The following is a 14,008-nucleotide window of genomic DNA, read 5'->3' as shown; positions in this document are numbered from 1 at the left end:
CTTATGAAATGACCGGGTATAAACATGCTTCATAAAAATGCGAAAACCTTCTGTTCTAAAATAACTTATTTTTACCCTCGGGAGTAGCTTTTTGCAGAAGTCAAGGTGGAATTAGTGGTCAATCCGCTTAGAAACATGTGGTGCAGCGTATACACGCTCTTCAGTATATTTTCTATTGTTTTTAGATGCTTGCTTCTCATCTGACCTTTTAACATCTGTTCCCCTACTGTCTGTAGGGTAAGGATGAAAGCACTGTCCTATCTCACAGGGGCCATGTATTATATTATTGGTTAAGAAGGGCACATTTCTTCTTCCTTCATGGCAGTTCTCTACTGAAACGCTGTCACATGACAAGGTATAAATTCTCTCTCTTGCTAAACCCTCTACCAGCATTTCTGGCAATGCGGGGTTATCCAGTTTTCTACCTAAGAGTAGAACATGCTATCCAGTATTAGGCAATCCCTATGAGTTTCTCTTGAGTATTGACCTTGAAATGCTTTATTGAAGAAGATGCTGGGAGCCAGCTCTAAGTTAGTGCTGTTACCTGTGAGATACCCCTCTAGCAACATTACTTCTGTGGCATAACTCCGTATCTGCAGTAGCTGCAGTGACATCTTGGGGGTTTGGAATAGCTGCTAGCTATGGAGCTGCTTCCATGTGGGCTGCTGCCTCATCTGGAATTTGGGCCACATCCTGACTGCTTCGGATTATCTCAGGTGGTACATTACAACAAGACATCTTGTGGCGCTCAGACTGTTTTCCAGCTGGAATTGTCTGTTTTCATGGAAGTTTTATACTGGTCCTGTAAGACAGCAGGGAAGTGTGGGGTGGGGAAGAACTGAATTTTCTGTTTGTTTGAATAAAATAGATGATGAAAAGCTGTTAAGTATAATCCCAGTGATTTGTTGATGAGGCAACATTTGTATCTGCATTAGATTATGCTTGGGTCAAAAGCTTAGTGTTAAAAGTCCGCAGCATCTCAAAGCTTACATTCACAAGGCTTCTGTATGAATCCAAACCAGAAAAATGTATGTTGTGTATTTCCTATGAGAAATTAAGGTAGCTAGCTGCTTTGTAAGGTCATAAAAGCATTAGATGTGAGGTTAGAACAGAGCATAAACAGGTGCCTTATATAGATTAACAAAGGGAACATAGCATATATGTCAACTGCTGAATAATACTGGATGAGAAAAAAACTTCCCCTATAGTCAGACTGTCTTGAAGCACTTAAAACAGGGATTCTTCTGCTGTTGCCTTTACTAGCAATGAAATTACTAATAACTCTAGTCATGGACTAGAATCCCATTATATTGGGCACTACAGAAACACAACTGTGTTGTCTCTGAGTTGAAACTTGCCTCAGCGAGCTATAATAAATTCTGACTCAAGAATGTATCACAAGAATCTGAGTCTAAGGATTCATATTTAAAACACTGTAGACACGTACATTAGAAGGAACTCAGGGTTTTTTTTATTTTGGAAAAGTGAATTGAGTTGTGGGAGAAAACTGAAGTAGCCAGATCTACAAGGGCTTTGACAGTGATCCTATTGGTCAAACGTACTTGTGGAGAGCAGAATATACGGCATATAGGGATTTGCACACATGCAAAAAATGCTTGCAGAATTAGAAACTGTGCTAATTTATTTTTTAATTCAGTGTTTTTCATTAATAATAGAGTGATCAAGTGTTAAATCAGTATGCGGGTTGCATGTATAACACAGAGTTCAGTGAAATACCCGTGAAGGAAAGGAAAAGATGCCGCTCTCCGTGTGCTGACGCAGTGTGGTTGGTTCAGCGGCGAGCTCCTTGGGACAGACGCTGTGCTTTGCGTGCGTCCACTGTGCTTCATGAACAAAGCGAACACTGGAGTCTCAAAGAGCAACTGAGTTCTTCTCTCTGCTAAAGTCAGCACAGTGCAAGAATAGTTAGCTCAAAACTGAATGTGAGATTCATTCATTTTTAGACCCTTTTTACTGATTCATGTGGGTAAACTTTATTCCTATGCTGAGGACCAGTATGAGACCTCTCCACCTCCTCGATCCTGTGTAACTTCTAATTTAAGTCCTACTAAAAGGATTTACGGGGGGCTTAAGGAGAGCCGTAGTCTTTGGGCTGGCCTTCTGCACAGGGATGGAATTTCGTGCTTTCAGCCTCTCAGGGAGCGGTGCAACTTCTCTGTATTATATTTTTCAAATCTGTCATAATGTCTGTAATAACAGATACTGCTCAAGGTGGTTGATTTTTACTTAATATTTATAAGGTAATTTAAGATCTCTGGTAAATGGTGTTAGTAAGTACAAATTATTGTCATTTTAATGCCTTCTTTTACTTCGATCAGGTCCCCGCTTAACACCTTATTGCATTACGTGGTGGACCTCATTACATGTGGACCAAATTGAATCTTGGTTTAAAGGGGCACAGCTCCTGTCAAACTCAGTTTAAGATGGATCAGTTTAAGATGGATCAGACCCATCCAAGTGCTAGGAGGCTTTTCATCGCTTGCATAGCTTGTGATAACGCTTACTTTGTCAATGTAAACACCTGAAAATACACAGCCGTTCGTTGTAGTCTGATGTGTTTTCCTGAGTATTCTTTGGGTTCATATTATCTTCTCTCTTGTTACAAATATTGGTGTTCCATATTAATTAATTAATTGGCACATGTCTTGCAGCTAGTGACTGAATAATACTAATTTCTGCATAGGGCAGTCAAGATTGATTAAAGTACAAAGATAAAGTTATTTTTAATACAGATTACTTTGTGTCAGATATGTTGATAAAATTAAACAGCAGATCAAATTGTGTTACAGTAGGTGCTTTATTTGTTGTTATTATTGTTTTATGTCCGGGTAATTGCTATAAATACCATTTATTGGTTAGACTTGCTTTACAGGGGTCCCTATTGTTAGTGTTTGTCCTGTCCCTTTCTTTTCCCATTTAAACCTAACTAACAGCTGAGCAGACAGTATTGGTAGGAGCTCTTGGAAGAGAGTTACCGTTCTGCACCTGAATTTTTACTGGGTGGTTCGGATCCTCTCCTGTGTGTGGTTTGTTACGGATCAGAAGTCATCCAGCTCTAACCGACGGGTAGAAACTTTTTCAAAGTTTCTGCGAAGGTTGCTGCCTGTTCAATTTTGCAATCATAGGCAGTTTTGGCTGACAGTGATAGTCCCTTTTAGAATGTCTGGATGAGGGAAGGGGTTAGAGAGAAAGGTCAGGTACGGCGTGCAGTCCCTTATGAAAACAAGGCAGTTGTGCCTGTTCTGCACATCGGTTTGCAGCCGGGGATCCCATCGTTACTGCACATAGTGTACAGGAACAGTCTTTGCGAAAGAATTCAGTAGCATTAAGGGGAAAAATAAGATTGTTTCTAAATCTTTTCATCTTTTTGTTTGTGAAATTATGAAATAAATGTAATTAGGGACTGAACAGATGGCAAATCCTAATATAAAAGAATACACCCAGTAAAGCAACCTGTGTTACTCCTGATTTTGCAAGAGCAGTCGCTTTTTCCTTCTGTCTTTCAAACCAAGGAGAAGCGTTAAACTCCACCATCAGGAGAAGACAAGGGAAAAGTTCAGAATCCCAAAAAGTTTCTGCAAAAATAGCATTACATAAAGGAAGACCAACACAAAACTTGTTCAGAGCGGTGTTAAGGCCGGCCGGCTCCGTAGCCTGTGAGCATTGTCAAGACAGAACTGTAATTGCTTGAGAGTATTTTCCCAAGCCCCGTGGCCCGTCTCGCCCGCTGCGAGCACCGTTAAAGTTGGATTCAGCGTGCTCTGTGCTCATGGGGAGGAACTGGAAGAAAAACTTGAAACATTGGAGCTAAAAGCTCCAAGATTGGTGCTGGCTAGTTGAAAATTGGTTGTGTGTAACCTCTGGGTGTTAAGGATTAAACTTGTATCACTTTTATGTGAAAAGTTTGCATTTCATTTTAGGTGCGATAATTTTGTGGTAAGTTCTTGTGGCAAAAGGAGAGACTGAGAGACACAAACTCCGCAAACAATAATGGGCAGCTTAAATTCTCTTGAAATATATACTCTTCCTGTGCTGCATGAGAGGTTTGGGACAAGGATGATCTTTCTCTTTTATTGTGTGTACAGCGCCTTGCACAAGTGTCAAAACAGGGCTTCTGTATTGATCAGAGTGTCCGAGTTAAGTGCTACTGCAGTAGGTGTAATACACTGCTAATATACTGTGTTGTTATCTGATAGGTACGTGTAAGTGTAAGCGTAAGAGGTTTTTTCTCTAAGCTTTGTGTATATTAGACAAAAAGTTTGGGGTTTGTCTTGAGAAATTTTGTTTTTATTAAAAAGTATCAGCTGATATTTTAAAAATCCTGATAAAGACTAGGTAAATATTATTTAAAGTACATTTGCTGACTGAGGCAAAATCTGACCTTCTCAGGCTTTGCCCTGTCTATACCAGTTTTCAAAATATAATGACCAGCATCTTTAGAAAAGGAATTACTGTCCTAGTGTTTGGGGCATATTAAACAGCTAATTTCTAAAAATGTCTAATTGATTGTAATTTAGTGGTTAGCGATTATCACAGTAGTATAGCGCTCTTTACTTGAGGGCTGCTTTCAAAGCAGGTGATTTGGGCTGAGACTAGGTGATTTTGCTCTTCCCGGGCGTTGGGACAGTTCCCTCTGTGAACCGTTGGTGAGACCAACACATCTGGGATGGCATTCAGCTGTGGCAACATCCCCAGTTTTTGCCAGTTTTGCCTGCCAGCATGGTAACCATGTGGCGACGCTGAAAGCTACACTTCACCCAGCTCTTTGATGCAAAACTCATTAAAATCTTTGAGAGTCTTTTAAGGGAATCGAGCACCTTTGGCTCAGGAACGTCGGACTGGAGTCAGCAGTGCTCTTCGACCGCTACAGCGTTAGCTTGCGTTTCACTTTCATTCCCAAAGGCGTCCGGGCGCGGGGAGGGCCAGCTCGCGGGAGCAGGGCCGCTGCGCTGGGGCCTGCCAGGCTGGCGGTGGCAGGGGCTCGGGGCGGGCAGGGAGCTGCGGGCTGGCTGCGCTTCCAAATCTCAGCGGAGTGGGAAAAATAATCTCCAGCCTAAATGGTGTCAAATGCATTTGGGTTTTGGATTTCTGTTCTTTTTGGATACACACTATGACTAACACAGCCCTGTGTTGTTGCATTTGAGGTTTGGGGTTTTTTTGCCTAGAACCTGATATTTTTCTTGGTGCCTTTTCTTTACAAATATCTCCAATTAATTCGTTTAGCTGAAAATGTGACAGCATTTCTCAGTAAGAAAGCGGATGATAAAAGATACATGAATTTGTCCTTTTTTTATCCCTGCTGTCCCCGTGCTTGGGTTCTCGGGTCCCTTGCAGTAGCACAGCGGGAAGGAGAGGGACTCGCCGTTGCTGCCTGCAGCGGTGGAGGGCTTCCCTAGCGCTTTTCCTGAGGCGGGCAGAAACCTTGCTGCGGTCGCTGGCCGCTTTCCGCTAGCGGCAGCGGCGCAGACCGCTCGCCGGCCGGAGCCCGCCAGCCGCCCGCGGGGGCAGCGGAGCGGCGAGGTGCGGGCGGGCTGCAGCGAGCCGGCTCCTGCTGCGGGCGGCGGGGAGGCGCCGGCCGGGCCCCGCCACCGCCCGCCCCGGGCCGCGGCCCCGGCGTCTCCCCGCGCCCGGCAGCGCCGCCCCGGCCGCCCCTCGCGGCTCCCCCGCCCCGCGGCGGCGTGCCGGGGCGGGCCGCGCTGCTCCGCCGGGGCGGGCGGCTCCGGGCCGCGGGCGCGGGGCGGCGGCTGCTCGCCGAGCGCCCTGGTCCCCGCCGGCCCCGGCCGCCGGGGTGGCGTTCCCGCCGGGCTCCCCGCCCCCGCCGGAGAAAGCGCTGGGTTTTTTTATTCCCCCCCCCCCCCCCCGCCGCTCCCCGGGAGCGTAAATCAGCCTCGTCTCAGATCGGGGAAGCGCGAGTCCGTCAAATCTGCCTCCTCGCCGCCGCCGCACCGCCCGCGGGCGCCACTGCGGCGCTGCCCGTGCCCCGCCGCCGCGTGTCCCGGCGCGCAGCGGGGCGGGAGCGGCTCTGCTCGCGCGTGCGGCGGCTCCTTCCCCGGCGCCGTGGCAGCCGCTGACCTCGGGGCGCTGTGAGCAAACAGCGGAGCCGGGAACAAAAGGAGTCTTCTGGCTGCCATTATCTCCCGTTAGCATAGCAGCCGCGCCGCGAACAATGCGAGTCTCGTTCGCCGATACTCAGCGAGCACCCGGGCACTCGGATTACCACGGCAACGGGCAATGGTAGCAGGCTGGGTGGGTGTGTTTTCTGTGGTGCGGGAGCAGCCGGATATGGACGCCCAGGTACCTCGGTGAAGCCGAGCAGGATGGAGCCTCGTGGCGGGGGGAGCTGAGGACGCGGGCTGCATTCCGGCACACGTGAGCTCGCCAGACATGGACGGAGCGGCTCTGTGCCGAGGGATGCAGTAAAGGTTAAACTGCATTTGTCAAGCTGAAAACGGTCATAAGATAATTTCAGCATTTTGGAAAAGGTAACAGGTGGCATGTTAATAACAGGGCCGTTACCGGTGGATTTTTGTGGCTGTAATCTGGGCTGTAGTAATGCATTGCATGGGCTACTCGTGTGACAATAGAACCGGGTGTGATGCTTTAATCCTGTTTTCTTTGATCAGAGGAATGCCGTAGTCCCATAATGTCAGCTGGTGATAACCCCTTCGGCTTCTTCTGAGGCGGGAGCGGGTTTCAGTAGCAGTTTTGTTTCTTACCTGCGTAGCTGTGATGGTTTGTGCCACACGGACAGCAGTAAGTTGCGTTAGCTCTGTGTCTGTGCGTGCGCACGCACACGTGTGTGGACATGCGTGAAGGCTGTGACATTGCAGGAGTGCGCGTGTGGAGGGGGGCGTGGGTGCTTGCAGGGTCAGAAACCTCTGTGTTAATTTAATTACTTGGCCTGACGCGTCTTGTGATTTCAGGGGTCAGATTCTGATGCCCGAACTCTTGCTGAGTAGCATCGCACTTGCAGGCACGTCTCTGAAGCTACTCAGACGGCTCGTGGAGTGTGAGGCGCCACGAAGCAGTAGCGAGCGTGTCACAGCTGACCTGAGCAGCCGGGCGCGAGCTGGGAGGCCGCGTTCCCCCCGGTGCGGTACATAGGTCAGACCGGCCTCACGGGCCTGGTCAGGGCTGCGAAGAAAAGTTAAAGGCTCTCGGCTCCCAGAGGTGCTCGGTCACCTGCTGAACGGCAGGTTAGTTTTGCAGCACCAGTTTCCACGCGAGTGCCTGGATTGTGGGTGCGTGCGGTTACTTAAATGGTTCTTACAAACGTGCGTTGGTGTTTACAGAGATTCGAGGCCACGGTGAGAGCCACCTGCTATCTGCAGGTGCTATCTAAACTGTGAGCCTGATAAAGTGCATGCTTCTGTCACCTTTTGGCCGTTTCCTTCACCTAGGACAGTTTCAGAGTGTTTTCATTTTTTCAGGCAGCTTGCCCCGAAACAGTCTTCCTTCTTCTACACTGAATTAAGAAGTTCCTAACCGCTTGCAGTCTTGCCCTTCAGTCTGTATTGCTCGTGGCCTGGCAAAGGCAACTCTCAGTACTGCAACGAGGCTGGAGGTAATTTTGTCTTAGCAGGGAAGGGCTAGGTACAGATGCGCTGTGCTTTTGGAGGTGGGAGAATTAAAGCCTTCCAAAGGGTTAGAGACCATATTCATCTAGGTGGAAAGACTGGAGGGACATAACAGGCTTAAGAGATTTTGTGGGGATGATTTGGGAGGTTGTGTACTTTCTCTGTCAGGTGTGAAGGTTTGGAGTCATACGACTAAGAAGTGGATGGAAATAAAAAACATTTTGCAAAACACTTCAAAAGTAACTTTTTTAACATTCACAGCACATAAATGCAGCTGGTGATTTGGACAGGACCCTCTCTGATGTATTTGTTTAGCGAATTATGCAATGGAGCCTCAATTTATGCCAGTGGCCTTTAAACTTGTGCAAGTAATATGGAATAAGGCATGTGTTTGAGGAAGAGATGCATCACCTAGGGTTTCATTAGTCAAAAGTAAATTATTGCAGCTTATCCAAAGCCAGCATTAGTATTCACACGTACTATACTACCCTCACTTTTTTCCCCTCGTCTTTAATATAAGCACAGTAGGGTACCTGTACACAAAGTTGGCTTTTAGCTTCCTTTATGGTAGCGGGTGATGTGCAGAGATCGTTATTGTTTGTCGTCTTTATGGTATCTGTTAATATTTCCTTGTTGACTCTAAGTGGTGGTCATATCCTTTCTCCGCTGGTGTTTGCTTGCTGTGCCCTATTCCTCTGTGCGCAGGGAATGAGTTGTGTAGGGCACTTTCTGCAGTGTATAGAAGAACACAGCACAGACAGCGATAACTTGGTTAAATTTTGTATCGTAAGAAAATTTTTGATAGTAATGCTTTCTCGTATCTGTGAACTAAACTAAAAGCTAGTTTAAAGTATTCCAACTTAAACTAGTTTCAAGTGTTTAAATTAAAACACTTTGGCCAAACACTCTGGGCGTATGGAGATGGTGTATTGGTTTTGTTCCCATGAGAAAATTCTTAGTGAAAAATGAGAATTCAGTTGCTTCCTTCTAAAGGTCTGGGGTTTTGTTAAAAATGAAACAAAACAAAATCAGGTATCTGAAATGTTTTTGATTGCCACTAAGCAGAAACAAGATCTTAGTTTTCCGCTGTTGCATTGTTTTTTCAAAGTAGTAGTCAAGGTCAAGTGTATTTTCAGGGGAAATTTGACCATAAATAAATGAAATTTTAAAAATCTATTTGAATGGTTATTTAGGAGTAGATTGTAAGAGACTCCTAGCTTATTAAAATGGGGGTGGGGGGAAGCCGAGGTCCTTCCTGGAGCGTGTTAGCATTGCAGGAAACTGCTAACAGTGTTCTGTCCATTCTTGGGATTTCATTTTTAAAGAAGTTGTTAGGTTGTAGTTGTTAAATAAGAAAAGTATAGAAATGTAGTGATGTTAATGCCTATTCCATAACATGAACACACTGAAAAAACTGTTTGATTTCAATGTATGCCCTGCACCATGCAAAACGGTCTTTTCTTAAATAAGCATATGCTTAAAATAAGATCATAGTGGTGCCCTGATCAAGAAGGATTGCTAACTGAACCCATGTTATTAATTAAAGCTGTGTGAGTGGTATTCACTGAGGAAACCCAAGTAAAACAGAAAGTAAGCCTGAATGAAAGCGAGTAAAACTGTGTGGCTCCGTGAGACAGCGTGGGGTACGAACTGCATGCCCTGGTGCTGCCGTCAGGAAGGGCCATATTTCTGCTCTGATTGTGGTATCTGTGGGCAGGGGGTTGCTGAGGATGGACGGGATCTCTGGGGGAAAAGAAGGGAGGGAGAGGAGGAGCAAGGAGTCTTGTTGGGTAATTTATTGTTTTGTAGTTTGCATTAAAGTAGTGTCACCTAGAGGCTCCAGCCAAGAATACAGCCGCAGGGTGCTGGGCACCCTGACCGCAGGGCTCGGAGGGGCTGAGCGGCACGGAGGCAGAGGGGTGCTGCCACGGGCCCCCGCGTGAGCAGCAAGTTGGCAGTCCCAGCTGTGGTCTCTGTTTGGGCTGTTGTGGTTTTGAACCATGCATGGCTGTAAAGGCGCGTTAGGCTTGGTTCGAGCTCAGGGAGTTCGCTGCCTGTTGCCAGGTGTGTGCTCCTCTCCAGATGTCTGCCGCTGCGGGAGAAATGCTGGTCATTGTCATCCTGGTCATTCCCTGCTCCTGCCGCTGTCCCCTGAAGCAGTTCTGGTGTACTTAGTAGAGCTAAGGGACTACGTATGCGTGCCAGCTACCATTTTAAGCCATCGCACCATGGTGGGGTGAAATGACTGCTCTTGAGAAACATTGAAGATCCCTCCAAAACTCATGAAGTTGGCTTGAGCGTAGAGGACAGCAAGTAGTCGCTGAGGGCCCAGCTGTGTGAAGCTTGATGCCAGCGATTGGAGTGAGCAGGCTTGTTGACAAAGCCAACATCCGATGCTTTTCTGTAGCAGTCGGTAGATTTTCTGTGTTTAAACCAGAGATAGAAGCTTTATAAATGTAATGTTTTAGTCATCTGCCCTTCTCAACAAGCGATGTGGAAAATTATCAGGCAAGGTATTACTTCAGTTTTTGCCCTCCTCCACAATATGTAAATTATCAATGCTGTGAGGGTGCATGCCTCATGGACTGACCTGAATCTCCTCTTCCTCAGTCGCTGCAGATACATATGTGAACACAGTATCAGATGCACATACAATAGCATTAATGACAACTAGTTTCAGTTATGTAAGCATATTTAAAATAAGGCATTTTCAAATAATGCTGCAAATTATGCATGTATTACAGCAATTCTCTAGTTTTAATATACTATATGGAGCACTCTTAGTATTAAGCAACTTTTAATGGAATTAGCTAACGATGTGTCTGACGTGAAATCTGTAACTATTCCAAAGAAGCCAGACATCTGCTTGGTTCTGTTTTTCTAGTAGTGGGATTTAGAGAAGTTGTTTAGGCCTAAATAGTAACTCATTCTCTGACACTAGTGTTGCATGACCAGTGGTTTTAGTACATTTGCTAGCAGCTAAGAAATCCTTCCTTCTTATTCCTTGATTGCAGTTTCACTACATCATAGTTTGAGAAGTAATTTCCCTTCATCTCTTCCTCTTTGCTCTATGGCTTCCTCTGCTGTTTGGCCTTTAATGCTGACCAGTAGTAGGTATAGGTTCATTAACACTATTATAAATATAGTCAATACTCTTTTAGTGGACTCCAGCTGAGCCCAAACTGACTCACTGCCCTCCAGGGTGTAATCAGAGACTTAATTACCCTTGTAGTGCTCAACAGGAACAGTGCTGTGGGCAGCATTTCTCTTTGGCTGGAAAGGTGGAGGATCTTTTCTCTACCAGCTGCCATTTTCAAGTTTAAAGAAAGGGATTTCAGAGTGGTTCACAACTGTGTGATGACAGAGGAGAAGACAATTCTTTCGAAAATGGCAGTTGGATTGGTCATGTTTCAGTACAATACTTGCATGGATTTTCCTTGGATGCTGAAAATATTCCTTTTGGTTGTCTAAGGACAGAAATGTAAGTTGAAAGAATGAAGAAGAGGAGGGGCAAGTAATCCTTAAGTTAAGTGGCAGGTGTTTCAGCATAACCTATTGCTTAAAACCATAGAAGCGTTCTGAGCAGCAGCTTCTTCCCTGTTAGTATGGCGAAAGTCACAGTCTGGCCCGCGTACAGCAGGCGAGGGGCCAGAGTACCACGTTATTTGGCAAACCCGCCAAATTCCACGTTTTTCTCATTGCGGTAACTGCTGTGAAGCTTGTGTGGCAGGAGGTGTAGCTCCGGAGGGGTATGTTAGGGTGTACAGCTGATGTTCTGCAAGACACACGTCGCCATAATTTCTGATACTAATGTTATCTTTGATTTAAAGCTAAATGCTGCGTTGGACAATGGAACAGTCATGTGATTCAATGCTTGGTCGTCTTTTCTGGCTTTCTTGTGTTATGCTGGGTTTCCTATTCTGGAGACTTCTGTCATATGTCAACAATATGGTTTCTGAAGAGGTCTCCCATTGTAACAGTTCTGTAGCAGAGTAAAAATTGAGTGATTTACTCTTCATTATAATTAGATGAAGTGATCGTATAATCTTCGAGAGCCCAGTGCAGCTTTCCACTAAACAATGCTGTGACTTTCTAGTTGGAAAGTCTGGATGAATAATATATGAATTCTCTTCTGTGTACTCTATAGGAGAGGAGTGGGTAAGAGAGCCTGCTTTGGGGCGAAGAAAGAGAAGAAACAGATACAACTTTTTAATAGTAGGCTAAGGCATCACTAGCTCAAAGTCTGATTATGCGTACATAACATACGGGGTGTGTGCATTAGAAGGATTTTCAGTGACTTAGTGGTTTGATCCCTGCCTATCATTACCTTCTTATTTACTGGAATGCATGTGAAATACTTGCTTTGCCCCCCAGGTGCTGTCACCTGTCCATAGGAAATCAGTGGGGAATATGGAGTACTGGCTGCAGTGAGTTCTTCAACTACTTATGTCATGGCAAGAGCTTCCTTATAGTCACCCAAGTCTATAATAACTCAAACATGACGTAAATATCTAGGAAAAAAAAAACCCACACAGAACAGACATCATCAAAAAGAGTCAGAGAAGGAGGTATCATTCAGAGCAGTAAAAAAAGAGGAAGGCTTCATAGTAGTCACAAATTCTGGGTTAGTCATCAGCTGTCTCCACAGTGATGAAGGGGACTTGCTTAAACATTGCGTCACTTGCAAATATCAGGCACTGAAGCCATTGTCTGAGACTTTAAATGAGATTAGGAAGATTGTTAGCCTTCTGAGAGAAAAGATTTTAAAGACAAATGGACTAAGAGGACTTGCTGATTGCAAGGTGTAAAATATACCCTTATTCCCCCTTGGTTTTATTTAGATGCTGTCAAGGTAAACATTACATGTCATGCATCCTATGTAGAATTACTGTTTTCCATTCATTTTCCCTAATTATTTGTTAAGGGGAATTATTCTTTTCCCTAATATAATTCATTTTGATTTTTTAATGATTTCATTATTATATAATTCAGTTTAGGTATTTTGAAACAAATTGGTCAGTTTAAATTCATAGTTACGCTCTAATACAATGCTGTTGTGCTGACACAGCATTAAGGAATTTGTCTGAAATTTGCTAGTTGTTTGTAAAATGTATTTGTTATTTCATTTTAACTTACACATTGCTGTTGCTAATATTAGGTTATCAGTCACTCCAGACATAGGCCGATTTTTAGCACATGCACACACAGTTCTTTGTGCAATGCCATTGCTATTCTTAAATGATCTACACTAGGTTTTGTGAACAGGCTAAAGAGCAAAAACCTGTGTAGTCCCTGATTTTGGCACACGGACGGCATAGACGGGAGGAGGAGCGGGCCAAGCCCAGGGCACTAGCCCAGGCCTAGGCCCAGGCCTAGGCTAGGGGATGCGGGAGAGTCAGCTCCCTGCTCTGCCACAGAGCTGCTCTTAAGACCTTGGCGGGTTGGTTGTCTCTCCATGTGTCACGTGAGTTAATTACACAGCACTTCGTAGTGCAGGTTTTGCAGTGCTCAGGTACAGTGCTCATAGAGCCCACGTGGATTTGGGGGGCAAGGCAGCCCCCTCTGGAATGTCCGTGATAGCTGGTAATTCAACCCAAAATGCAATTCTTGATGTGAAGTACTGGGCAGCGTCTTTTGAAAATTAAAGTGTGATGTGTGTGTATTTTAAATGATTTATATACAGATGCGGAAAATTCATGTGTGTGTATGTGTGCATATATACAAATAGAAGTCACATTTACAAATTAATAATACGAGAACCAGCAACTTTCAGTGGGATGTATTTTACAGTTGGGGATTAACAGTTACTTTCACTGGATTTAACATATATCATTAATTCTATTAGATGTATGTATTGTTTTAATTTGAAATACATAGCCTATGTTCATTTTGCAATCACCAAAGCTTTCATATGAAAAGAACTCCAAGACATGTTTGCTCATGTCTGTGGACAAAGCTTATGGAAAAACCCAGTCCTCTCATCCATGTATTTATCTGAAAGATGTGTTGTATATCTGCAGTTGATTTTCTAGAATGCTGATTAGCTAATACTGTTTTTGGCATGCAGCTTATCCATCGTGTGGTAGAACGCCATCTGAATTTCAATTTAGTTTTCAAAATGATGTTGAACTGCTATTCCTTCAAGGCTCTTCTGGCCATTTGGGGACCCAGTGCAGACAGTTGAGCTGCAGTCTAGTCTCCAAATCTAATTGAATTGATATGAGGCAGCTGAAGCAGTGATTGTTGAAGAGCTTGAGATGGATTGCAAAAAAACAAGTGCTTCTGAGCAACTTGCATAGTGTCCTTGTTTGAAACTCTACCTGTGAGTTTATTTTTACTTTGATTAGTAGCAGACCTCTATGGTAAAATTCCTATATTTCAATATATTTTCTCCATCCTGAAGTCAAGGA

At 44.8% G+C, this 14,008-nt stretch overlaps 1 protein-coding gene across 15 annotated transcripts in view; it reads left to right on the top strand.

The window, feature by feature from the left end:
• ZMIZ1 (zinc finger MIZ-type containing 1) overlaps window positions 1-14,008 on the top strand; it is a 354,835-nt gene that overhangs the window by 302,490 nt on the left and 38,337 nt on the right. Inside the window, exons 1-2 of one of the 15 annotated variants that reach the window (XM_064513819.1) lie at window positions 6,958-7,217; window positions 7,452-7,585. The exons of 13 other annotated variants lie outside the window; for them this stretch is intronic. The gene's annotated coding sequence lies outside the window, so the exon portion shown is untranslated. Of the gene's footprint in view, window positions 1-5,900; window positions 6,504-6,957; window positions 7,218-7,451; window positions 7,586-14,008 lie in introns of those variants that run through there. One more of the 15 variants, XM_064513820.1, reaches the window with a different exon arrangement.

The sequence above is a fragment of the Dromaius novaehollandiae genome, chromosome 6 (assembly GCF_036370855.1).
Source record: "Dromaius novaehollandiae isolate bDroNov1 chromosome 6, bDroNov1.hap1, whole genome shotgun sequence".
NCBI lineage: Eukaryota > Metazoa > Chordata > Aves > Casuariiformes > Dromaiidae > Dromaius > Dromaius novaehollandiae.
The sequence above is the reverse complement of the archived record's forward strand: the minus strand, read 5'-3'. Positions and strand labels throughout refer to the sequence as shown.